A 26,417-nucleotide genomic window follows, 5' to 3' on the forward strand; every position below is an offset into this window, starting at 1 on the left:
AATTCCGCTGTAGGAGAATTCAGGGCCAGCTTATATATTTAGCAGAATCATGCAGTAAAGCACTTCCAGTGTTCCTTGACTTCTGCAGGTGAAGTGTGTGTGCGTGGAGTCAGCTTTTGTGTTTCCCCTGGGTTGTGTCCAGGCTAAGAATTGGCTAATTTGTGCATTTCATTTCTCCGTTTCCTTTTTTCCAGATCTTAAGTTCAGTTCTCCACATTTCCACATCAGTTTGCTTTAAAAAATAAAAAATAAAGAAGTTCTCATTAAGATTCACCAGCATTTTATAGGGCACATTTTTTAAAATAAAAAAAACTCTCCCTGCCTCCTGAAAACCAACCGTTTCACTTTCCAAAATTCACCAAGTGGGGAGGAGGGCAAATGACAGTCAAGATGGTTACCTAAAACTGAGAGCTCCTTCTTACAACACTCGGCAATGAAGGTTTCTGAGCATGACTTTTCATGGTGGAGAGCCCAAGTCCTGGCCCATGAGCGGATTAGGCTTTGCTTGTAATGGCCTGGATCCTTCTGAACTAGGGAGATATGCTTCCAGTGAAGAGGAACATTGGAAGATTCAGGACAGATGAAAGAAATACTTCTTCATGCAGTGCAAAGTTGAACTATAGAACTAACTTCCACTGGAGGCAGTGACGGCCACCGACTTTCAAAGATGAATGGACAAATTAATGGAAGATACGACTATCAGTGACGGCTAGCCATGGTGACTTCGCTCTGTCTTCACAGCACAAGGCAGTAGTGTTTCTCAATACCAGTTGCTGGAAACCACAGGAGGAGAGGGTGCTCTTGTGCTTTGATCATATTTTCCCCACAGACATCTGGGTGGCCACTGTGAGAACAGGATGCTGGACTAGACGGGCTATTGGACTGAACTTCTTGTGTTCTTACGTTCTTATAATGTTCAAATCTACACATTTCAGTTCTGAAGTTCTTCTCCATCTCTAGTTGAGACAGTGTTGGCTGGTGTCCACTGGGACTGGAAGCTGAACAGTGGGTGCAGCCAGAGCCAATGACCATAGAGCCAACTAGTTCTAGGTTTGTTCTCATCTTCTTCCCTGATGAGTTCTACAAGGGCAGCACTGAGATGAAGGAGGAAGGAGGTGATAGACAGTGCCAGCCCCTTGACTGATTGTAAGTAAGGAGGCAGGCAGGTGAAGGTTAGCTGAGATGAGGCTGAGTTTGGTGGAGTATTGCTCTGTTTGCCCTAATTGACCAGCCTCCACTGAGTCAAGGATCTTCACAATGTCCCACTCAGAGAGACATTTCATCAACCCATTGTAACCTCTACAACTCCCCTGTGATCCATTGTTTCATTTCGTTTCATGCCAACAGGTTGGTCTCAGTCATTTTCTAATTGTCAGTTTGTAAGCTTTTGTTTGAGGGATGCTCTTAAGTAGCAGATTCCAAGGGAGCTGTGAATCAGAACAGACAACTGACATATGGTAACTCCATTGCAAGGAAGAAGAAAAAAGAAAAGGGGTAAAAAAACAAAAAAAAAATCAGAATTGGCTTTAAAGCGGGGAGGGGTGCTAATGATTATTATTTTTTTACAATATCTTGATCAACTGCAGAATAATATTTCTAAATTGAGAAATGTTTTGGAGAGCTCCAAAACTGAGGTGTCCAATAAAATCTCATCTCTGGGAGTCTCTTTTCAAATGGCAACAGAAATAATTGGGTGAAAAGAGAGCAAAATACCAGGAAATGCTAAAGAAAGTCAAGAGAACATATGAAATATTTAGCTGACATGGATCACAAAGGCAGTAATCTATCTCTGCTAAAGAGAAGTAATGTTTTTGTTTTTGTTTTTTGCAGTGAAGGGTGGGGAGGGTATCTACACATCCTCACCTGGAAACCAAAGAAAATATAATACAGTCAAGCTATGCTGTGGATTTCATCTGCCTCGGCTTAACACTGGCCTTCCTTTAGGAAGTCCAGGGTTGGTAAGGAAAACCTCCTCATGGGACAATATTGGCCGTGCCATGGAGAAAGAGGGTGGGTGGGGGGAATTCTCCCTTTCTCATAACACTTGTGGGCATCCAATGAAGCTGAATGCTGGAATATTCTGCACGGCAGCTTAAGGTGAGAGTGAGGGGGGATCCGGCGGCCGTTTCGGTGCGGCGACGCCAATCGCCATGTCCCTGCGGAAGCCGGGTGATGGCGGCAGAAGCCGGGTGATGGCGGAGGATGCTTGGTCTCCTTGATGGGCCATCCCTAGACTTTCTCCTCCTCACGGCGCCCCTGCCCTGCTTCGTCTTGCGATTTTTTCGTTGCACGAGGCGTTCGTCTAGCGAGGTACCACTGTACCCATTTCAGGAAACCACAGGAAGGGGAAGTAATCTTTTGCCCAGGTCCTGCTTCTGGGTTTCCCATTGAGGCATCTGGTTGGCCACTATGAAAACAGGGTGCCGGACTGGATGGACCATTGGCCTTATCCAGCAGCCTCTTACATTTATCCTGTCCTGCAAAAAGCTTGGGGTGCTTGCTCGACTGTAAGATCACAACCCGAAATCTTATGACACACTTTATTTCCCCTTTTAAAAGTGCACACTTCATTTTAAAAGAAACTAACTTTTGCAGCTAGGAAAATGAAATTTAGTAATTAAAGTCTGTTTGCTAAAAAAAATTAAAAAAATACTTCACTCGAAGTCCCGGACAGTGAAATAATATCCTTTAGATTAAAGTTTAATTGAAAACAGTATTTACTGCTCTAGTGCATTTGATAGAGTCCTTTGCGGCATTTCTTTATGTATAATTGTGTTTTGCAATCAATTTAAAATAACAAGATGAGTGCAGTCCTTGTAGGAGGTGAACACGAGTCCTTAGGAGGAGAGTGGCATCTACAGGGGTTTCTGCCAAACCAATATGGAAAAAAGTAATTTTCATTCTGCCAGTCTGGAGTGATCCCTTTGCATATGAAATGAATTTGCAAAAAAGAGAGGGGGAAAAAGATCCTCTCTGCTTAATGAGATAAATATTTTCCCCAAATAAGCATATATCTTTTTTTTACATGTTTATCTCTATGAGCAATAAAGCCAGTATTTATGTTAACTTTTGGTTTCTTAGAATAGCATGTTAAGTCACTGCTCCTTTGCAGGACTGAACTGTCACTTGGGGGTTGAGGAGAGGAAAGGACTAACAATGCCCAGGCATAACTCCTCCATTCTTTGGCAAGGTATTGGAGCATGTGATGATTGCACAACTCCAGACAGTGTTGGATGATACGGATTATTTCAGTCTGCTGCAATATAACTTCCGGCCCAGTTTTGGAAAGGAATGGCCTTGGCTGCTGGAAGCATGGCTTACATGAGGGAATGGAAAGGGGAGATGCCACCCTACTTGTTCTCATGGATTTCATAGGGACTTTCAAGACCATCAACCATTGTATCATTGGTGGTTGTTGTTGTTTAGTCGTTTAGTCATGTCCGACTCTTTGTGACCCAATGGACCAGAGCACGCCAGGCACTCCTGTCTTCCCCTGCCTCCTGCAGTTTGGTCAAACTCATGCTGGTAGCTTCGAGAACACTGTCCAACCACCGCATCCTCTGTCGTCCCCTTCTCCTTGTGCCCTCAATCTTCCCCAACATCAGGGTCTTTTCCAGTCTCTTCTCATGAGGTGGCCAAAGTATTGGAGCCTCAGCTTCACGATCTGACCTTCCAGTGAGCACTTAGGGCTGATTTCCTCCAGAATGGATAGTCCATGGGACTCTCAAGAGTATCATTGGTAGTTTATTATTATTCCTGTATTCTGTCTCATTGCACTTTGGTAAGTGCAAGATAAAGGGGAAGGACAGTTTGGATCCCATGTGAGAGACGGGTGAGGGGAGATATCACAGTGTGAGAGGCTGTGAGAAGGGATGGATGAGTGCAGGTGAGAGCTGGGAGGACACACCTTCCTCTGTAGGGGGTGGAAGTTAAGATATAGTGCTGAGTGAGGATCTTGTAGTTTCTTTTTTCTGTTTATTCTTTCTTCTCCTTCTTTCCTGTAGATTAGTTTGGTTCTTTTATTGTATAGAACAAAACTTAAATTTCAAAATTTCAAAAGACAAAATGAAACCATGGTATCATTCTGAATCTGTTTTTCCATGCTGGGAGGTCATGGCAGTTCAGTGCTCCCTGGAGAACTAGCCTATGGGATAACCCAGGGTTCTATTCTAACCTTTCATCTCCCCCACCCCATTTTTAAACATCTATATGATACTGTTGGGAGAATTTATCCAAAGGTTTGCAGTATTAATATCTAGATGACAGCTACAGATGGGGGATAAATTTGATTCTGCTCACATTAAAATGTGAACTGGCCAAATTTGAACTTTCTGAAACAATGAGCGAAGTGAATTCACAGAGATCTGAATTTTGCAATGCAGTTCTCCAACCAAACAATGCTTACAAAAATGCACATATTGGGGGAAAGTGTGAGTAAAAATGAATATATTGGTGAACACTCCATACAAAAACGTTTTTGTATGCTACGGGGCATTGCTGGCAAAAATGTTTGCATTAGTGTTTACAAAACTGCATACAGAAAGGTAGAAGAAACCCACACAAAAATGCTGATGAATTTTCATGAGGATTTTCTTTAAAAAAAAAAAAAAGGCAACCTGCTGGAGAAATGTGGAGACCTGAATTTAATATTGTGGAAATGAAAACCTGAGAGAACTGAAATGAACAGCTCCATTCATCCCCACACTCAGCCCTACCTCACTTTTGCAGTTGATCATCCTCAAAAGGCTGTTGAACTTCTGAACTGATACCTGGATGCTGTGTTGGGTGGAAGGCAGACAAATAAAATGAAATGTAATGTAATCCGAATAAGATGGAGGTGGATGAAGATTTGCAAGTGGTACTATGTGGGATTGCTCTGTACCTGAAGGTTCCTCACCCCCAAATTGGAAACAGGGAGAAATTCAATTCAGTTTGTATTTAAAGATGATCCTAGTAACATAACCATCATTCAAAGTTCGTACTTATCCAAATTTTCCACTGCAGTTCTGCAGCCCAGTGATGTGTATAAAGATGTAACTACTAGGGCAAAATGTCTATAATACCCATATACTGTATTATTGAAAATAGCATGGGTGCTACTTTAGATATCCACTTCCTTCCCTGGATTCCATCATCCATTCAGCTCTGTACAGTCTTCTGGTTGTGCCATGAATGAGGTAAGGGAGGCTGAACAGTAAAGGCACATCAAGAGACATTCTTGTTGCATTCTTTTCCAGTTTCTGAATTATTTTCTTCCATAAGTACATACTAGAAAGCAGGCTTATATTGAGGTAGACCACTGCTCCATCTTGTTCAGTATTGCCAATGCTGACTTGCAGAAGCTCTCCAAGGTTTCAGGCAGGGAGTCTCTCCCAGTCCAACCAGGAGATGCCCGGTATTGAACCGGGGACAAAGCAGATGCTCTACCACTGAGCTACAGACCAACAGTTCTTAGGTCTGAGCAAATGGGATATGAACAAGCTTCATTGTGTTCATGTGTTTTTTTAAATCTGACTTATGGATCTAGTATTATATTTTTAAAAATTGCTGCTGAACCTTTAACTGCCTATTGATGTGTTAGATTTTATTTTAAGGACTGGCACTATTGTTTTAAGCACTGCAGTCAAGGAGTGTGGGAATACATAGGATGCATTAGTAAATAAACACATTTGCAGGACATCAGTTTGTCCTCTCCCATCATCCACTTCAGTATGGAACTCGGGACAAATGTTCCACTTATCCAATAAAGGGAAGAGCCTGGTTGGAACTGCCTGGTGCTTCCGCCCATCCACTTCTCTCAACCTGCCACATTCAGTGTGTTGGGCTATTGTTGTAGACAAGACAATGTCTACCTCTCTCAAGGTTAATTGACTACTGTTCTTTGAAATATACATGAGAAACTTTATTGACTAGCCTAGAGCTCGACCTCACCTGTCAAGTAAGAGGAGGATGATAATAACAGCGAGAAGGACTCCTGCAAAAAGAAACCTGACAAGAGGTGAAAGATTGCAGAATGCAATACATTTTTGCCAACATCACTTACCTCCTCATTCGCTGACGTCCAATGTATCTCTTCCCCCTCCCTGGTTCTCCCAACGTCAAGGCCTATGTAGATTACTTGTGTAGAGCGAATGTCAAACTGATTGTCAAATACCAATCTAATAATTCAAGAGCCGCATTGATCTCATGAAACCTGGGAAGCTTGTTTCTTTAGAATATAAGAAGACCCCTGCTGGATCAGGCCTAAAGTCCATCTAGCCCAGCATTTTATACCCAGAAGTAGTCAGCAAAATACCTGTGGGGAAATGGTAAGCATGGGTGGCAGGCAACAGCTCTCCCCAGTGCTTCCTCCCAGGAACTGATGCTCAGGTGAGCATTGCCTCTGAATGCTGGCTGCTGACACATTTCTCAATAGTTATATTTCAGCCCAGTGGGAGATGTGGTTCAGGGCTGAGCTACTTCTTTGGCATCTTAGACAGGGACAGAGATACATCACCAGGAGCAGGAGATATGGAATTCAAACAACTAAATGTCCAACCTGGGACCCAGGTGGCGCTGTGGGTTAAACAACAGAGTCTAGGGCTTGCTGATCAGAAGGTCGGCGGTTCGAATTCCTGCAACAGGGTGAGCTCCCATTGTTCGGTCCCAGCTCCTGCCCACCTAGCAGTTCAAACGCACATCAAAGTGCAAGTAGACCGCTCCGGCGGGAAGGTAAACGGCGTTTCTGTGCACTGCTCTGGTTCACCAGAAGCAGCTTTGTCATGCTGGCCACATGACCCGGAAGCTGTCTGTGGACAAACGCCGGCTCCCTCGGCCTATAGAGCGAGATGAGCGCCGCAACCCCAGAGTCGGTCACGACTGGACCTGATGGTCAGGGGGCCCTTTACCTTTTTAAATGTCCAACCAGCCTGTGCAATCAGACTTCACAAGCCAGATGCACTGAAAAGCTCCTAGACATGGTATTGTGACATGATGTCCACCCCTGTCCCCAGTTATCTAGCAATCAGAAATAAATGGGCTTAGTATATGTAAGGACCATTTTTTTGTTATGAATAATGATTGATAGCCATAGTCATTGGCTTGAGTGTGTGTGTGTCCCTTTCTTCAGGGGATGGGATTGGAGTGAGAGAAGGAATTGCCTCCAGGGCCAGCCCCTGATATACCTATTGGACCAGAACCACTTGTGCAAGAGGAGCCCATTTTGCTCATACCTCTCTCAAGGACATTGTGCTGCCCTCTGAATCAGAAGACTGCATCACAGAAACCCTAGTGCAGAGCTTTCCAAACTGAATTACTGTGTCGTGAAATAATGCAAGTCTAAAAAGCATGTCACCAACCTGAAAAGTTTGGAAAGCTCTGCCCTAGTGGAACCTTCAGAGTCAATGACTACTAAAATAGGCTGAGCCCCTTTCCATCCTCCTCTAACTGAAGACGGAGCTAGCAGAGTGGCAGCTCCTATTTGAAGACTCAGTCTAAAGATGGCTACTGCTGAAGCAACATCTGAGCTCTGCTCTTGTGAATGCTCAAATCTAAAACTTTTTGGGAGCTATCCATGGTACCACTGGAGCACAGTTTCTCTATTTCTGGGGCCATTGCTCAAAATAGACAAGGGGAGATCAACCTGGCCCCATCTTGTAGGCAAAGAAAGAGCAGCTGCAGGGATCTTCCTTCCCCTTCTCCATTAGAAAGAACAAACACTTCTAAGAGCTTTGCAACAAAGAGCTAGTGCTTAAATTCATTCGTTTTTCCATTTTCTTTCCAGTCCCTTTGTCTTTGGTGCTTTGTCTTTTTTAACCGGAAAACTGTGGGCTGGGGTAGTCTTCTTACCGATGCTTGTATGCCACTCTGGGAGCCTTTTGCAGAGACAAGGCAGAAGAGCATGGCTAAAATACTTAAAATAAATATTTGCCCCACTTACCCCATTGAATTCAATAGGACCTACTTCTGCATGGATGGAGGTTTAATTCACCCACAGATCTATACAATGGGACATTGCGTTTTGGACAAACGTCAATGACAAGCCGCCAAGCATAACGCCTCCACCCTCTGCTGAAACGCTTCCTTGGGGAACAGCAATGAGGGCAGTAAGAGACAAAGTGGCGGCAGCAGAAGAAAAATGTGCAGCTGCATTGGGGGTTGTTGGGGGGCATCGATGGTATTTTTCCAAGGGCCCTGAAATCTGGCACTAACACTGGTATCATAAGAACATAAGAAGAGCCTACTAGATCAGGCCAGTATAGCCCAGCATCCTGTTCTCATAGTGGCCATCCGAATGCCTTTAGAAAGACCTCATGCACAACCTGAGCACAAAGGCACTCCCCCCCCCCTAGTTTCCAGCAGCTGGTATTTAGAAGCATTATTGCCTCCCACAATGGGTGCCGAGTATAGTCATTGTGGCTAGTAGCCACTGGTAGCCCTCTCCTCCATTAATTTGTCCAATCCACTCTTAAATCCATCTAAGCTGTTGGCCATCGCTGCTTCTTGTGGGAGTGAGTCCCACAGTTTAACTATGTGCTGTGCGAAGAAGGACTTTCTTTGTCCTAAATCTCCCAACATTCAGACTCATTGGCTGTCCATGAGCATTATCAGCTCTCTCCACAGTGTGCATAAGAGCATGGAGAATTTGAGGGAGCCATTTTTGTTCAGCCCTTCCTGGCAGCAGTGGGGGAGAAGGAGATGGCAGGCAGATAGAGAAGCGAGGAAGGAACTGGAAGTGAGGGGGTACAGAATAAGGGCTTATGAGAAATGCTATCTTCAGTGCCATATTTGTCTCTCTAGGAATCTGCACACCTCCTCCTTGGGCCTTTTATTTATTCTGCAGTATCTTATGTAGCCTACCAATTTATCTGCTGTCTCAATTAGCTTCCCCCACCCCCCAATCCATTTTTGAATGGAATTAACTATCCTCTGACACAAAGCACCAAACTTCAGATAAGACCTGCTCCTAGCAGAACACTGCTAGATTTCACTTCCATTTTGATCCTCAGCAATTTCACTGCCTAATTTTGACAAGCCTCATCCTTGATTTAGCAAACCCCAGTTTTGTTTGACCCTAAATACCATGTAAGCTTCTAGGGGTTCCTCCCCCCCTCCTCGTTGCCTAAAGTGTGCTGAAGTATCTATCCTGCTTTCCTGCAGTTTTTTAAAGTAGATAATAAGTCCCCCAAATTCGCCAGCCTTGCTCTGAAAGAAGCTTGTCACGGTGGTTGGTAGCTAATGAAGATCCCTTTAGTTTATCTTCATCAATTGTCAAATATTTGAGTCCATGAAGTGGTGTGATGAGGTACAAAGACAGATATTTGAAGGGATTTTAACTCATTTGAGCAATTACATGCTTAACTGCCCTGTGATAATCTGTCAGTCTGAGCTTTTTTTCTCCCCTGCAGAAGTGGGTAGTATTAGAATAGCTGGATTTGCTGCATAAAGGCCTGGTCTGAATGGAAGAAAGGCTCGAAAGAAATTAATTGCCAGTAACAAACAGCAGGACTGCTTACAAGTTACATATCACATAGTTACCTACCAGCAGCAAAGGAAGGCAGCTGTTAAATAATGTGCTGGATTGTGGTGAAATAAGCAGAGCTAGGAAATGGGTGAGTGCTGTGAAGAATTCAACCAATGTCGGCTAATTAAGCCTAGAAAGCAAACCCACCTCCATGCATGTATATTAGAAAGGAGCATCATTTACTAACATTACTGAGATAATCCACTATGGATATACCGTATATAGGTATATATTTGCTGACTAATCAACTGATTTTTAATTGATTAAAGAAACTGGTAAATTTAAAACACATCCACATATTTTCAAAACCTCAAAAAGGGTAAAATGTAAGATAATGTATAGGTCAATAAGCAGAAGTGTTAGGTGAGTGCTCTGCAAATGAAATGTGTTAATGGATGGAACCCTAATATAAAAGTTAAGAGAAAAGCTCAGTGAACTTAGATATTTGGCCGGGCAGCCGGGCTGTGCACAGACCCCCTGATCTGCCCTGTGGCCTCCATCTGTGGCCCCCAGAACTGGCATATTTACATGGTGCTCATCAACCCTCCTTGTAAGGTAAAGGTAAAGGGACCCCTGACCATTAGGTCCAGTCATGACTGACTCTGGGGTTGTGGCGCTCATCTCGCGTTATTGGCCAAGGGAGCCGGCATACAGCTTCCAGGTCATGTGGCCAGCATGACAAAGCCACTTCTGGCGAACCAGAGCAGCACACGGAAACGGCGTTTACCTTCCCGCTGTACCTATTTATCTACTTGCACTTTGAGGTGCTTTTGAACTGCTAGGTTGGCAGGAGCTGGGACCGAGCAACGGGAGCTCACCCTGTCGCGGGGATTCGAATCGTCGACCTTCTGATCGGCAAGCCCTAGGCTCTGTGGTTTAACCCACAGCGCCACCCCCTCCTTGTATCCATCCCCAAATCAATTTAAGGAGGTGTGAGAGTTTTTGAAGGAGGGAGTTAACCCCCCTAAAGTTTAAAAGGTGTAGGGTTCAGTGGCACCATGCAGGGTTGCATCCTGTGCAGTGCTCTTCCTTTGCAAATGGCTTTCCTACAGGGAACAGCTGCTGCTCAGGGGCATCGATCCTGCAGGGTTGGGCGTCAGGCAGGAAGGAGAACTGAGGCACCAGGTGCACCATTAGTCAAGTAGGTCTCAGCCCCTTTCTCATGATTTTCTCACCCTGCCTCTCTTTGCTGCCTGATGCCCTGGCTCTTGACAGCCACAGATCATTCTGGGTCCATCCAACCCAACTCACAGCAATCCGTGGCTGTATGTTGGCAAATTGTCTGAGGCCTGAGGCCCTCCAATTATGCTTAATTTGGATCAGGATTTAGGCCTTGGATAATCTGGTGCACAGCCCTAATATTTAGCATAAATTCTTAGCTGTCCAAGCATTCAGGAGATAGGTGCCTTTAGCCAATGACCAGTGACCCCTTTCCTTTTCATCCTTTACTGTTAAATTTCAGCAATATCCAAGACACGTCAGTCACAGCTGAAAACAAGTCTCAAGATAAAAAATATCTGTAAATCTCCAAAATGATGGCCTACAGGAAAAGCCCTATTTCTGCTTATGTTTCTTCCTTTCATTTACTGGTCACTGTTGTCCATTACTAGGACAGTGCATACACAGGGCCTTTTAGGTCTTGCCTTGTACTGAAAAATTCACAGTGCAGACACTAGGGAAGCATTTCTGGGGAAGGCATTCTGTAAGATGACTGCCACCACTGTGAAAACCCTCTCCCAACTGCTCCACTTTTTTAAGGCAGGTGAACTGGGCCTCCAGTGAGGTTCTAAAAGAGAGGTTTGGACGGAAGATCCTTCAATTAAGCCAGCCCTTTGAAGTGGGCCTGGAAATGGTCCATAAAGCTGATGATGAAAAACTGGGGTGGTATCATCATATTTACCAGCCTCCACCCATAACCTGAAGTCTGTGGGCCATTTTTACATGGCAGCCCCTGTATAACACATTGCAGTGTTACAGCCAGGAGGTTACCAGAGCATGCATGGGTGAATGTAGCAAGGCTTTCTTTGTCCAAATAGGGCCAGAGTTTGGTACATGTGTCTTCTGCATTAAGTGTGTGTTTATATCCTAGTATTTATGTAAACTGGCCCGGGATCTTTTGTGAAGGAAGAGAGTACCTTCATCTTTCTGGGCAGAGGAAGCCTCTTCCTATTTGCAGGGTCTACACTTCCAGTCAAATTACAGCACTAGACAATCAGTGGCTTCTGAAATGGTACCATTTCATACTGTAAATGGGATGGGGTTTCGAATTACATCCACGTCAAACAAAAGATGCTCATTGCACATGGAAAGCAAGTATGGCAGGGAGAATGTGCAACTGGAACCTTCCGCTCCTCAACCTTCTAGTTTCCCAAACCCGGGAAACTGGGTGTTGTTGTTTTCCTTTTGAGCATGGGAGCTTGAAAATGCTCTGTCCCACCTGCAGTCTGCAATAGTATCATCTGGCAACGGATACATTACATCAGGTGTCTGCAGTGTGTTTCTGCTTAAAAGTCCACTTGAGAGCAGCTGGGTTTTATACCCCAAAGCGAATTCATTCCCCATAAAGACTTGCCTGCTATTTTCTTTGTGGTCTTTTCAGTGACACTGGGGGGGGGACCTATCCCAAGCTTAACATTGTGAACATTTGAATCCACTGAATTTTAGCTCTGTTGTATGTCTTTGACAATGCTGTGTTTGCCTCTTTGCTCTTTCACCCTCTGTGACCAGAATTTTTATGCTAAATTTTTAAGCTCAAATTTGCTTCCTGGTTTATTTTTACTGTTCTGAAACTGTTACTGTTTTTCTTTGTAAGCACTCAGAGAACACTATTATTAGGCAGCATATACATCATGAATAAACCAACTTCATTCACACTTCCCAGAGGAAGACACAGATTGGAACGTAAGTATGCTTCAGATTATGCCCTTCACCGAATTTTGCAATACAGTTCTCTGCTAAAACAAAACATACCAAATGGCATTAAAAATGTGTTGTTATAGGATAGAGCAGGGGTCCCCAGACTTACCGGCGTTTGGGCCGGTTCCCACCGGCCGATCGCGCAGCGGGCCGGAGGACGGGGGAGCGTGCGCCTGTGCGGGCTGGCGGGCGGGGGAGTGCGCGCCCGTGCGCATGCGCACGGATGCTTACTGGCGCGGCGGCGCGCTTCCAGGGTGGAAAAAGCGCCGAAAATCCTTTGTGCACATGCGTATGGGCCTCCCCCGACCCGGAAGTGCACCAGAAATGACCTCTTCCGGGTCGGGAGAGGCCCATACGCATGCGCACAAAGGATTTTCGGTGCTTTTTTCCGACCCGGAAGAGCGCTGCCGTGCTGCGCGCCGTAAGAACGGGTGGCGGGCGTCATCGTGGGCCGGATTGGCAGGCCAATTGGGCCGCATCCGGCCCCCGGGCCGTAGTCTGGGGACCCCTGGGATAGAGTGTGCTTAGAAATGCATATGTTGAGATAAAATGCAAATTTGACATAGGCCACAAGCAGATTTATCTGTTCCTATTCCTAATAATCAAGACTGTTAATAAAGATGACATTCCAAATGGCTGACATTTCTCCTTAGGAATGGCAGCTTTGGAAAGCTTTTGCGTCATCCTTAATTCACACCAGATTTCTCTCTCCCCCCCCCCTCGCAACCCCCGTCCCACTCCAATTTCTTTAAGGAAGCTGCTTTAGTTTAAGTACAAAGGCAAGGGCAGTTCAGCTGTGGGACCGACTGTAGTTCTGACCTGAAGGTCGTGGAGGAAATAAGGTAGGTAATCTCAGTTCCATCCTTAGTAACCTGGATTGCGCACTGCAGGCCTCCGCATGGGGCTGTCAGCCTCCACCTCCAAGGGGCCCAAGATGCCACCAGCATGGAGAACTAATTATCCCTCACTCCTGGCAGTGCAGCTGAGCAGCCGGAGAGCCCTGGCATGTTACTCTGAGCGGGCTAATAAAGAAAGGGAGCATTTCAAGCATCACAGTGCTACACAGCATGCCTGAATTTTATTAATGAGGGTTTTATTTTAGGTTCACTGTGCTGTATTAACATAAAAGAGAAAGAGCGGGGAGGAGGGGAGGGGGGGAAGGTGCACTCGACAAGGCTATTAGCTACTATGGTTTTACCCACAAGCTTCAAGGAGTGAGGAAAAGGATTCAGAGCATTTTTACCAGATGCAAAAAGTAACTTTCCCAAAGCACCTTCTGCTGCCCTCCCAAGTCTCATCGAATGTCATAAGGAGTGATCTTCTGTGTGGGCTTCAAAGTCCAACTAGACCAACCAGATGTTTGCAGCCAAGGTCTGAAGGCAGCAGCTGACCTCCTGCTGTGCTTGTCTCCAGCATTCCTAAGCATCGACGCTCCATTTATCTGGAACCATTTGGGCCAAGTTAACTGGTCCCAGCACAATTTGGGTCACCTGGGGTCAGGAACACTTGGTGGCTACCTGTTAAGGAAGTCCACCACCGACCACTCCCTGTTATCAATAATCTCAAAGCCTAGAATACCCCGTATTGATATTGCTGCCACTGAGGTTGGCTGTGACCCATGACAAGGTCTTCTTGGTGGTGGTTCCCCATTAGCAGAATGCCCTCCATAATGAGGTGGATCAGTCTCCTCTTCTCTTGACTTTTTGGGAAAAACTAAAAAATATTCCTGTTCACCAAGGCATTTGTTGACTGAAAAATCTTGTCCCTTACAACCCTGAAATTATTAGTTTGAGAATAAGTGGTTTCTTTTAGGAGTTTTTAACTGGTTTTAGAATGTTGTTTTTAAAAGTTTTAATATTATTGTTTTTGTACTGATGTGGTTGCCACCCAGGGCACTTTTTTAGGAAGCATGCAATATAAATTTAATAAATAAAAATGGAATAATACATGAAGAGCCTGTGGCATCCAAGCTGTGTATTCGAGGAAGTATCACAGAAACAGAGACTCCCATAGCAAATGTCACACAAAGAAGAGGCGAATGAGAAATGTTCAGCATGCAGGATTGACAGACAGTTCCCCAGTGAGGCAGCATCAAAGTCACTTCATATTTTATGCAAAGCATTCCCCATAAACACTGGAAATTATTCAAATTGTCTTATAAAGTTTCCATGCCAAAGTCATGAAACCTGAATACATTAGTTTCGTTAAGAAAAAAATTGCTCACTATTCTGCACAATTAAACTGAAGCCCACCCGCCATTTTTACGCTAAGCAGCAACTTTTACATGGAATACATGGAATATATATATATATATATATATATATATATATATATATATATATAAGTAGAATGTGTCCGTTCATTTGGCTTGAATGATCTACAAAACCGCTTGACTGAATGCGTTGAAATTTTGACACAACGTCACATGCGAATACGAGATTAATTTAAGACACTTTGTGAGGACAGATGTAACATCTGGGCCGTGTAAAACCCCCAAAACCCAGTGTTTCAGAACACACAACTCACCCAAAAGTGCATGCTGGGAAAAAGAAGCCAGAAGAGGTTACAAAAGCACCCTCTAGCGGCGGCAACACGTACTGCAGCTATAGAACCTTCCCTATCAACAGCACCTCGGCTGCAGTTTACATACTAGGCCGAAGCCTTTACAGACTAGGCCGAATGGAGGTACTGGCTCGCCTGGGTGGGGGTTGGGGGGGAGGACAGGACAGGACACGGTGGGGCCACTCACAGGGATGAACCGGGGATGGGGGGAAGAGGGGGCATGATACGTCATGGGACGGGACAGGTTGGGGGGAATCACAGGGAAAACCCAGGGGTGGGGGGAGGAGGGGGATACGTCATGGATCAACACAGGGTGGTGGAAGTCACAGAGATTACCCACGGCAACGCGTGGCAGGGCCAGCTAGTAAAAAATATAAATAAATGGGAAGCTGCTCTACAGAGCACTGGTCTATCTAGTTTGTAGTTCCTACACTGACTGGCAGCAGCTTTCCAGAGTTCAGACAGACGTCTTTTGCAGCCCTACCTGGAAGACCTGGTGTCCTGGCCTTTGTTGCTGGATGAAGAACTCAAAACTCGGGTTTCTGTTTTTGCCAAACAATTACATGGAGTGTTGTAAGATACAGTTGCATGAGAGGGCTAACCTGAGCCCAGAGCTCAAGTTGCCAGTGGCTGTGGCTTAACAGGCTCCCAGAAGGCTTTGCTTCTCCTCTTTCTTTCTTTCTTTCTTGCTCTCTCTCTCTCTCTGCTTCCTGGAAGATATGAGCCAAGCAAAGCAAGGGCTAAAGGCACTGCAGGTGAATTGCATGGCTAAGTGTAAAAACAGACATTGCTCCAACAAGCTCCATACACCCTGCCTCTTCCTTTTGAAGAGTGGGGTGGGCAGAGAATCCTTAACGTGTCAAGTGGGAGGCAGTTCTGCTCTGGGCAAGGAAATGGGGACCTCTATGAGTGGGTGGGGCCTGTGAGGTTAGATCATGTCAACACTAGTGTCTCTGTGGGACCCAGGTGGCGCTGTGGGTTAAACTACTAAGCCTAGGGCTTGCTGATCAGAAGGTCGGTGGTTCGAATCCCTGTGACGGGGTGAGCTCCTGTTGCTTGGTCCCAGCTCCTGCCAACCTAGCAGTTCGAAAGCATGTCAAAATGCAAGTAGATAAATAGGAACCACTACAGCGGGAAGGTAAACGGCGTTTCCATGTGCTGCTCTGGTTTGCCAGAAGCGGCTTTGTCATGCTGGCCACATGACCTGGAAGCTATACGCCGGCTCCCTCGGCCAATAATGCGCGCAACCCCAGAGTCGGTCACGACTGGACCTAATGGTCAGGGCTCCCTTTACCTTTACCTATGAGTGGGCGGGGCCTGTGAGGTTAGATCATGTCAATACTGGTGTCTCTGTGTCCTTAGTGATGGAGGCATTTGCTCAATATCTGACTAACTCTCAGACTTGAGAGAGGCTCTTCACTGGCAGAGGTGACAAAGGGGCCAATGGCCCTTCAGGAGGAGTCTCCCTAGAGGTGTCTGATATCTCACGGGCAGGGCACCTCTCTGACAATCCTCTTGAGCCTTCTCCAGGATCCAGCCCCTGGCCCTCCTTATTTCTGGCCCCCTCTACCAACTCCAATATTTCTTGAGGTGCTTCCCTCTCAGGCTCTCCTCTGGGCCATCAAGTTCCAACTCCCTGATCTCTGCCCACACTTCTCCAGAATCCTTCCACCACCTGCAAGGCAGCTCCATGGGGCTCATAAAACACCTGAATCTTCTGCATCCAAGCCTGTGCTCTAATCCTCTGTGGAATCCTGACATGGTTGCACTGAAGGTTCAGAGGCCGGGGTGAGTGCATGGATGCAAAGTGAGATTAGGGGGTTGTAGTGAAGCTAACAATACTGGCTCCTTTGCAGAGGTGTTATAAGGATGAATGAGGCGATGTAGGTGAACTTAGGGAACTGTCTGCATAAATTCATCCTCCTCCTCCAATGACTTGTGATGCAAATTGACACTGTTAGTTCTGTGGCAGTTTGAGAACATAGTAAAAAGAAAAGAAAAGGAATGACCTCTGGTTTCTTCCTCGTCTTCAAAGGTTACGTCTAATCAGTCTCCAGAAATTTCATATGGCACTATAGATACTTCTTTAAAAGCTATCAGAGTGCTAACGAACGAACCCACAACACTGTATCTATCAAAGTCTCGTGGCGCCTTCAGTTCTGACAAAAGGCACTCCAAAGATCTGGCACGTTTTCCCTCATTTGCATTTGTGCATCTCATTATGCACATAATTGCATACCAATGGAGGCGTGCGTTCCCTGCTATCTCAGAAGCCATTATCAAGGAACGTCAGAATTAAATATCGAAATGTCAGCAATTGATGAACAAGGTAGACTGACCTTTGAGGGATCTCATTCTTTCAAGTGCTGCCCTGAGATGACTCTCTTCTTAACTTACTGTTGCTATTTGATAATACCCTGAAGAACATACTTACTCCTAGAATGGGTTATGTGACTCTATTAAAAAAAAGAAAGAGAAGTTTTCATACACACCATAGACATTGGCTGGCATTCCGATGGGACCAGCAAAAAATTTGCAAGCACATTTCTTAATGTCACCCAAACATTAAAATTGGTGGACATTAACACTGAGACTCAGTGGGATTTCTGTGGAATTATATATATATTACATTCATATTGGAAAGCCAATGAGTTTATCTGTGATTAATGTTATGACACCAAACAAAACAACCTTTCTTCTGTAGATGGGGTAACCATTTTGCACATTGTAACGAGCGTATTCTCAGCATTTGACAAGTACAAATAGCTAATCTTAAAAAGGAGGGGGGAAATAGGAGGAGGGGAGGGGGGAAGGGGGAGGGGAGGGAAAACCCACAAAGGAAACTCATAACACGTATGCTGCAATATTGACTGCTCTGTGCCGATCTGACATCAGTCTCCTGACATCATGAAAGGGGCAAGGGAGGAGAAGCAGAGGACAAAATAACATAGGGATGTGAGAAGAACCTGTTGGCCCATCTAGTCCAGCATCCTGTTCTCAAGGTGGCCTACTAGCTGCCTGTGGGGAACCTGCAAGCAGGATTTGAGCACAAGAGCAATCTCCCCTCCTGTGGGTCTCAGCAACTGGTACTCAGAACCACCGCTGCCTCTGGCTGAAGAGGCAGAACATTGCCATCACAGCTAGTAGCCATTGGTAACCTTATCCTCCATGCATTTGTCTAATCTTATATTAAAGCCATCCAAGTTGGTGGTTCCCACTGCCTCCCGTGAAGTTTAATTATGTGTTGCATGAAGAAGTATACTTTATTATATCTGTCCTGAATCTTCAAACATCAGCTTCATTGGGTGTTCCCAGTGTGAACACACTGTTGTCCAGTCCCAACTACTGTACATTAAAATGTTGGATTTAGTTAGTAATTTCTGTGGGCAGCTCTCAGGTTTCTCCCCAAGGACATTTGAAAATAGAGAATGACCTATCCAGACAAGGAGACGGTCCCCTCCTTCTGTGTCTTCCTCTCGTCTCCTTTTCCAACTTCTCTATTCCATTCACCCTCCCATCTGGATTTCTTTTCTCCTGTCGTCAATTTGTTGTTGTTGTTTAGTCGTTTAGTCGTTTCCGACTCTTCGTGACCCCATGGACCATAGCACGCCAGGCACTCCTGTCTTGCACTGCCTCCCGCAGTTTGGTCAAACTCATGTTCATAGCTTCGAGAACACTGTCCAACCATCTCGTCCTCTGTCGTCCCCTTCTCCTTGTGCCCTCAATCTTTCCCAACATCAGGGTCTTTTCCAGGGAGTCTTCTTTTCTCATGAGGTGGCCAAAGTATTGGAGCCTCAGCTTCAGGATCTGTCCTTCCAGTGAGCACTCAGGGCTGATTTCCTTAAGAATGGATAGGTTTGATCTTCTTGCAGTCCATGGGACTCTCAAGAGTCTCCTCCAACACCATAATTCAAAAGCATCAATTCTTCGGCGATCAGCCTTCTTTATGGTCCAGCTCTAACTTCCATACATCACTACTGGGAGAACCATAGCTTTAACTATACGGACCTTTGTCGGCAAGGTGATGTCTCTGCTTTTTCCTGTCGTCAATTAGCATTCCACATTCACCAAGTATTCTCTGTCCTCATTATACCGCTATTTTGAGGTGATTCCTTCCCTTAGCATTACCCCCCATGCCGATTGTTGTGCTTTTTGCAAAGTCACAGTTCCCCAAAATCTGCTGGTAGCTCTCTAGTGTGGGTGGGTGCTGCTGTTTTTAGTTACATAGTAGCTGGCACGCTCCTCTTGAAGTTTGGAAATCGAATCTGCTCAGAAGACTTTATATTTCCGTTGCAGCCTAGGATGTATTTCATAGACTCTTTCCTTTGTACACAGCACTGGGAAATAAATCTCTTCCTGCTGTTTATACACTCAAAATACATTTGCCACTGCTGTTCATCAAAAGATAAAATGCTGAAGATGTACAGTGCTCTTATTGGACGATTAAACATGTTGGGGTCAGATGTAGCCTCAACGTACAAGCAATGCAATATGGCCAGAAACCAGAGCTCCTTAAATTCCAGATTATGTTTCCTGCCCCAGAAGATACGACGTAGGTTGAAAGCAGATGTATGTTTCTGTTCCTTAATCTTGGCTCAAGGAACTGTGTGCTACCATGTTGACAGTTTGGGGTGCCCATTCCTGCCCTGTTTTGGGATTTAAATAAAAACAAATTACAGGTCTTAACAGTGATAGATGGACTTCGCGTCTATTGGTGTGGAGTATTTTTCTTTTTTTTTACTTTAAGATTAAAGTCTTACGCATTTATCTGCATAAACTAACCCCTGGAGTCGAGGAGAGCTGACATTTTCCCAAGAAAAATGAATATCCTAACTTATTCCAAAGAGAAGACTTTGTGTTTGTGTGCCCAGCATGACCTTTGCAAGTGCCCTTTCAGATTAGGTGCACTACATGGAAAATTGTGCTCCTACAGTACTCCATAAATCATACCTACCAATTTTCTTTAAAGGGGTATGTAAATATCAGTGTACCAGGTGGGTAAACAACACTAACCTCGTACAAATGGCTTGAAAATTGAAGAAAAGCACCTTATTTTGCAGCCGAAATTGCTTTTGAAGCCCAGGCATAGGGGCTCAGGTTATGGAATGCATGAAATGATTCGTAGAGGGGGAATAGAAAATGGGTTGATGATAAGCACACTCGACACAGTTTCTGTGTTTCTCAGTTCTTGCAGTGATCAAAGATATCATTGCCATATATTACTTTTTCTTGGCTAGCCCTAAATGCATGTGAATTTCAAGTGACATACACATTATCTACATGTTTCCGAAATGGTCAGGCAGCTTCTGCTGACGCGCTTTTCTCATTTGAGCTGGTTACTGTTGCCAATGTGGCCTTGGGGGAGAGCCTGGTGTTCCTATAGGGGCTTTTGGTCCCACTGATTTTGTGGCTAATGTCCCCAAATGGAGGAAAATAGCAGAGGGGTTTTGAAGAAAGGGACGGGGGGGAATTGGAAAGGATGTGCATGAAAAATGATGTTGGTCATCAGGAGGGGACTCCAGAACAGCCACTCACAAAGGGACACAGCAGTCACCTCCTCTGCTGATGGATGCTTTGGGACTCATGGGGACCTTTGATTTATTTCTCATGGTACCACCCTCGTTGTTCTCTTGCAGCAGGCAGCGTGGGGATCCCTGCCCTCGAGTTGGTGACATTAAAGAGCAGTTGCCCTCCATTATCTCCACGGCAACCTTTTGAGCATGACATGCAACATCTCTAAGAGGGGACAAGTTTAGAATGAGGTCTGCAGAAAAGCACAAGGGGCTAATTTATTTCCCCCCTCTGCTCAGCGCTGGAGAGGGAAGGCAGTAATTGCGGCTAAAGCATCTCATTTCACTCCAGTTAAGATGGCTCTCCTCAAAAATATTGTCAGAGACGTCCTGAAGATAATACATATTTGAAGAGACAAAGAGGCAAAGCTTCCAGGAGGGAACGAAAACCTTGAGAAAACGTGAGAAGCAAATTAGCCCTCATGTGTGTGTTGGGGTGGGGGCGGGTGGGAATGCTTATTCAGTTATTCTCTAGCATGAAAATATGGAGAGGAGGAGGACATTGAGGGCATGCTAAGAGATGGAGAAGGTTGTCATGTTTCTAACCAGCTGTGCTCCTGTGTTAACAGCAGTCCAACGTACAGAAGTCAAGCAAGCACTCAGCTTTCAAGTGCACAAGGCACAAGGGCCAATAAAAAAAATTGGCAATCCTAGGCCATATTCATCTAAAGTAATATGATACAACTTTAAACAGGCATTGCTTCCCCCAAAGAATTCTGGGAGCTGCAGTTTGTCCAAGGTACTGGAAGCTGTTAAGAAGCCCCTACTTCCCTCAGAAACGTACCGTTTCCAGATTTCCTTGGGAAGAAGGAATGGTTGCCAAATTACTCAGAATTGTAGCTCTGAGGACAGAATGGGCTTGGTTGCCACAAGGGACCAACCTCCGCTGCCTTAGAACAGAGTACAGGTGATATGCTAGAGGGGATGGGCTTTCCAGATTCCCTCTGCTTCCTTCTGCTTCTTTACACACAAGGAATCTGAATTTCTCCACCTGGGCTTTCCCTATACAAGTTTCCTAGTGTCTGTTTCTGGAGGGCCAGACAACACTGCCATTAGGCTCTCCTGCCCATCCCAACCCTTGATAGTCAAAAGCATTCAATAAAATAAATAAAAATATTTTGGCCCAGCACAAAAGAGGGTGGGGGTTACAAGTACAAGGAAGGCCACGCTCTTTAGCTGGTGTGCTCAGCTCAGCCTGGCAGGTCTTAGGCCTATGATGGGGGTTATGACATAAAAATGCAGTCACTACCATGTATAGATGTTATCTGTCACTTTTAAGGGGGGAAGATGACACATATATTAGACGTGGCTATATTAGCTTTGCCTTAATTGCGAATGGGGGAGAAATTCAATTCAGCTTGTACTGAAATTTTCACTTTGTGAAATTTTCACTTTGTGGAATGCAGCTATTCCTCAGAATTCACACATCCGAATTTCACGATGCATTCCTCCCACCCAAAAATGTCCACAGAAGTGCATATATTGGGAGAAAATGTGCATTAAAATGACTTTATTAGTGAAAGTAATATACAAAAAATCATTATGTTCAGGATAATTGCTTGTAAAATTGTGCGTAGCAGTCAAAACCGTATGCAAATACGGTATGTATTTATGAGGAAAAAATTGCACAAAATACTGGTGGATTTTCATGAGGATTTAAATAAAAAATCATCACAAACTGCTGCAGAAATGTGGAGGACTGGATTTAAGATTGGAAAGATGAGAAACTGACATGACCGACCATTGCTATTTGGTGTGTTTGTGTGCGTATAGGAACCCACTCTAATCTTCTGATTGTAAGAAACTTTGTATTGCATTTTATATTGTTGGGATCTACCCAGGGACCTTATGGTGTAGGACAGGTAATAAATCTAATAGGTTAATAAATTAAAATAGGATAATAAATTAAAATCATTATTCATATTCTTGAGTTGTAACTAAGTTTTACTCAGAGTAAACCCATGGAAAATAATGGACCAAAGTTTGCATCGCCATTAATTTCAACGGGTTTACTCTGTGTATAACCTGGTTGACAACAACCAACCACCCTTTATTTTGGGTACTGCAATATGAACATACCTTTTAAATGCACTGTGGGAGCTTCATTGTTGTTGTTTCCCTTTGCAGCTTAGTTTTGAGTATATCCGAGAGTGAGCCTTGAAACTTTGCTGGGAATCTTCTCTTCCTAACCAAAATGAAAACCCTGCCCCAAGGTACTGAGATCTGAAACAATACCCCTGACATAGACATATTCTGCATGTTTGATTTTCATTCTCTCTCTCTCTCTCTCTCTCTCTCTCTCTCAACATTAGCATGACATTGGCGTGGTGGCAGTGATGCTATTAGGCCAATGAGGGAGTCCTTCCCCAGCTGGACACATTAATTGAGAAGCCAAGTTTGAGAGGCAAAGTTCATGACTGTGCAGATGGCGGGAAAAAGCCAGGGTGGCAGACAGAGGTCAGTGTCAATCTCACGCTGTACCTTAATGGTTCACTTTTCTGCTCTTTCAGTGTCAGCCGGTCCCTGTGGGGTGGAGATGTGGGGAAGTCTGTCTCCAAGGTTTCCTCCTCTCTGCACTTGACTCTGGTGCAGTATTTTCCTGTAAAGCAGAAGCTCTCCTTACGGCATTGTTATAAATCCTAGTGGAAACAACACTAGCTCCATCTCAGCTGTAGTCTCATCTCATGTTTCTCTTTCATATTATTTATTTACTTGAAGAGTTTTTTGAACATCCCCCCCCCTTTACTAAAACCTCTGGTTCAGATCTAGGCAAAACTCTGGTGTCCTTCTCACATTGCCCTCCTCAAGCCAGCCCCACTTTCTGCGAGGCTGGGATCATTACAGCCTTGCAGAGCACCTCAGGGCTGGTGTTGCTTCGGTGGCAGTGACAGCAAGAGTTGGGCAGTGGGCTCCATTCGCTCTCTGCATTCTGCAATAGAAGAAGAAGAAGAAGAAGAAGAAGAAGAAGAAGAAGAAGAAGAAGAAGAAGAAGAAGAAGAAGAAGAAGAAGAAGAAGATTTTATTTATACCCCGCCCTCCCCAGTCAAAACCAGGCTCAGGGCGGCTAACACCAATAAAATTACAACAAGACATAAAAGAGAAGAAAACAATTAATTAAAATACAGATTAAAATACAATACTAAAATTTAAAATGCAGCCTCATTTTAAGTAGTCCATAAATCCAAACCATGAGGGAAGAAAACACAGGGGTCAGACTGAATCCAACCCAAAGGCCAGGCAGAATAGCTCTGTCTTGCAGGCCCTGCGGAAAGATGACAAATCCCACAGGAATACAGTGGTACCTCGGTTTATGAACACAATTGGTTCCGGAAGTCTGTTCATAAACTGAAGCGAACTTTCCCGTTGAAAGTAATGGAAAGTGGATTAATCCGTTCCAGACGGGTCCACGGAGTACTCAACCTGAAGCGTACTTAACCCGAAGCATGGGTGTAATTGGTTCTGGAAGTCTGTTCATAAACTGAAGCGTTCATAAACTGAAGCGAACTTTCCCATTGAAAGTAATGGAAAGTGAATTAATCCGTTCCAGATGGGTCCGTGGCGTTCGTAAACCGAAAATTCATAAACCGAGGTGTTCATAAACCGAGGTTCCACTGTATACATGTTACACTGCTGATCAGAATGTGGAATAAATTTTGTTTGTTCTGTGTTCTAGTGAGAACCTACCTAATTCACACTTCTGAAAACAACACACAAGTGGAAATGGAGCTTACCTGTGTGGTTAGAGTCCCAGTGTCAGATTTTTTGCCATAGTCTGAGTGTCGGACTAGGACCTGGAAGATCAGGGTTCAAAACCCCACTCTGCCATGAAGCTCACTGGGTGACCTTGAGCCAGTCACTGTCTCTCAGTCTAACCTACCTCACAGGTTGTGAGCATAAAATGGAATGAGGGAAAACTATGTACACCACATTGAGTTCCTCAGAGGAAAAGTGGAGTCTGAATGCAATAAACAAATGAATCAATAACCTTCAAAATTCACCTAATTACATGTCTCTGAATTTGGCAATACAGTTCTCCGAACAACAACAGAATATATACATTAGGCAAAAGAATGCATGGAAATATATATATATTAATGACAATAACATACAAAAATGTGTTGTATTAGGGAAAATTGCATGCACAAATGTGTGTTACGAGAAATGCAGATTAAAATGTTGATGCATTCTCATGAGGACTTTTTTTTTTAATTGCAAACTATTGCAGAAATTGAACTTAAAACTGGAAAAATGAAAGCTGAGATGTAAATGTAAAGATTTGTTGCAAGGTAATGAGCAAAACAGCTTTCTTTGCAACTGAATTTTTTTTAAGGAATGAAGAAGGAGTGGTCATTGCCCTAATAATGTTAAAACCAAATTGAGTCGAATGTGTGGTTTACATACAAACATGCCTCAGCAATGCTGCTCACTGACTGTACGCTTCGACATCCTGAAGAAACCTTAATAGTTTCAGTTTCTTAAGTCATATAATTATTTACAATCTCTAATTAAAATGCAGGGTTTGGCTTTCTGCATCTGCCGAGATGAAAAGACGGGTTTAATGAAAAGAGCAAGTGCGCGCTTCGAATTTCCTCATGACTTAGATAGCTTATGTAATCACTCGTAACCTTTTTCAAGAATATTATCTCGCTATTTATAAAACAATGACTCCTTTTTTGTTTAGAATTCCCCATTTGCATATGAAAAAGAGCTTTATTTATTGATGCGCTTGACTGATGTATATATAATATTTTATCCTCACATGGGGGGGTGTCACTCTTTGCCAACGCTCATGTGGAGGTCTTTTTGTTTAAAATTAGCAGGCTGTCCATCCCACCCCCACCAGGCATAAACAGGTATTAAATTAAAGTACTTTTTAAATGCATTCATTTCAAAATGAAACAAAAGTGAACCTCTCCATTATTTGATTATTAGACCAAAAAGGGGTTTTTTATAAAAAAAAAAAAAGCTTCTATTCATATTTATGGGTTGAAACACCCTCTTTTGGATTCCTCCATCCTACAGCTGTGTTTGCAGACAACAAAATGGACCCTTGCTTTTGGTGTTGTTGTTGTTTTGTGAGGGGCTGCAAACAGGGCTGAGGTTTCACCTATGTTATCAATAGCAGCAGCCAGAGAAGCTTCTGCAGTGCCTCAGTGATGGTAGCTGCCCGAGTGGTTTTGACAGTCCATCCTCCTTTTTTGCTATCCACCACAGTCCATCCAGAGTAAGGGCAATTTGATTTAGGAAACCTTGCCATCACTCTGAATTTGCTATGTTTTTTCCCTGTGTAACATTGCTACAATGACAAATCTATTTGCCATTGCAGTGTCAGCACATACCAGATACCCGCTCAAACCGAATCACATTATGAGGATAGAGAAACCTCACTGGGAAAAGAGGCTGTACTGCCTCATCTGTCTAGAGCAGACATCCCCAAACTTTGGCCCTCCAGATGTTTTGGACTACAATTCCCATCTTCCCTGACCACTGGTCCTGTTAGCTAGGGATCATGGGAGTTGTAGGCAAAAACATCTGGAGGGCCGCAGTTTGGGGATGTCTGCTCTAGAGAGACAACCAACTGTGGGTAGATTTTCAGGGAGTCTTCCTTCTCTCCCGAAGCCTCCCTTTCTTTTACAAATGCAGTATGTTTATAAACATTTGGCTTAGCCATACTATTCAGATAAAAATGAATTAAAAGGTCAGCAGTTGAGTTATCATGGCTAATCACTCTACTAGACTTATCATGGCTAATAACTCTACTGCTATGTTTAGTTGTTCATTTCCAACAGCCTCGCTCTGTTGTCTGCCAGATGTTTTGGACCATGCAATCTTGAGGTCAACAGGTAAGGGAAGGTTGATCATCAGTC

The sequence above is a fragment of the Zootoca vivipara genome, chromosome 13 (genome assembly GCF_965207765.1).
Source record: "Zootoca vivipara chromosome 13, rZooViv2.hap1.1, whole genome shotgun sequence".
Taxonomy (NCBI): Eukaryota; Metazoa; Chordata; class Lepidosauria; order Squamata; family Lacertidae; genus Zootoca; species Zootoca vivipara.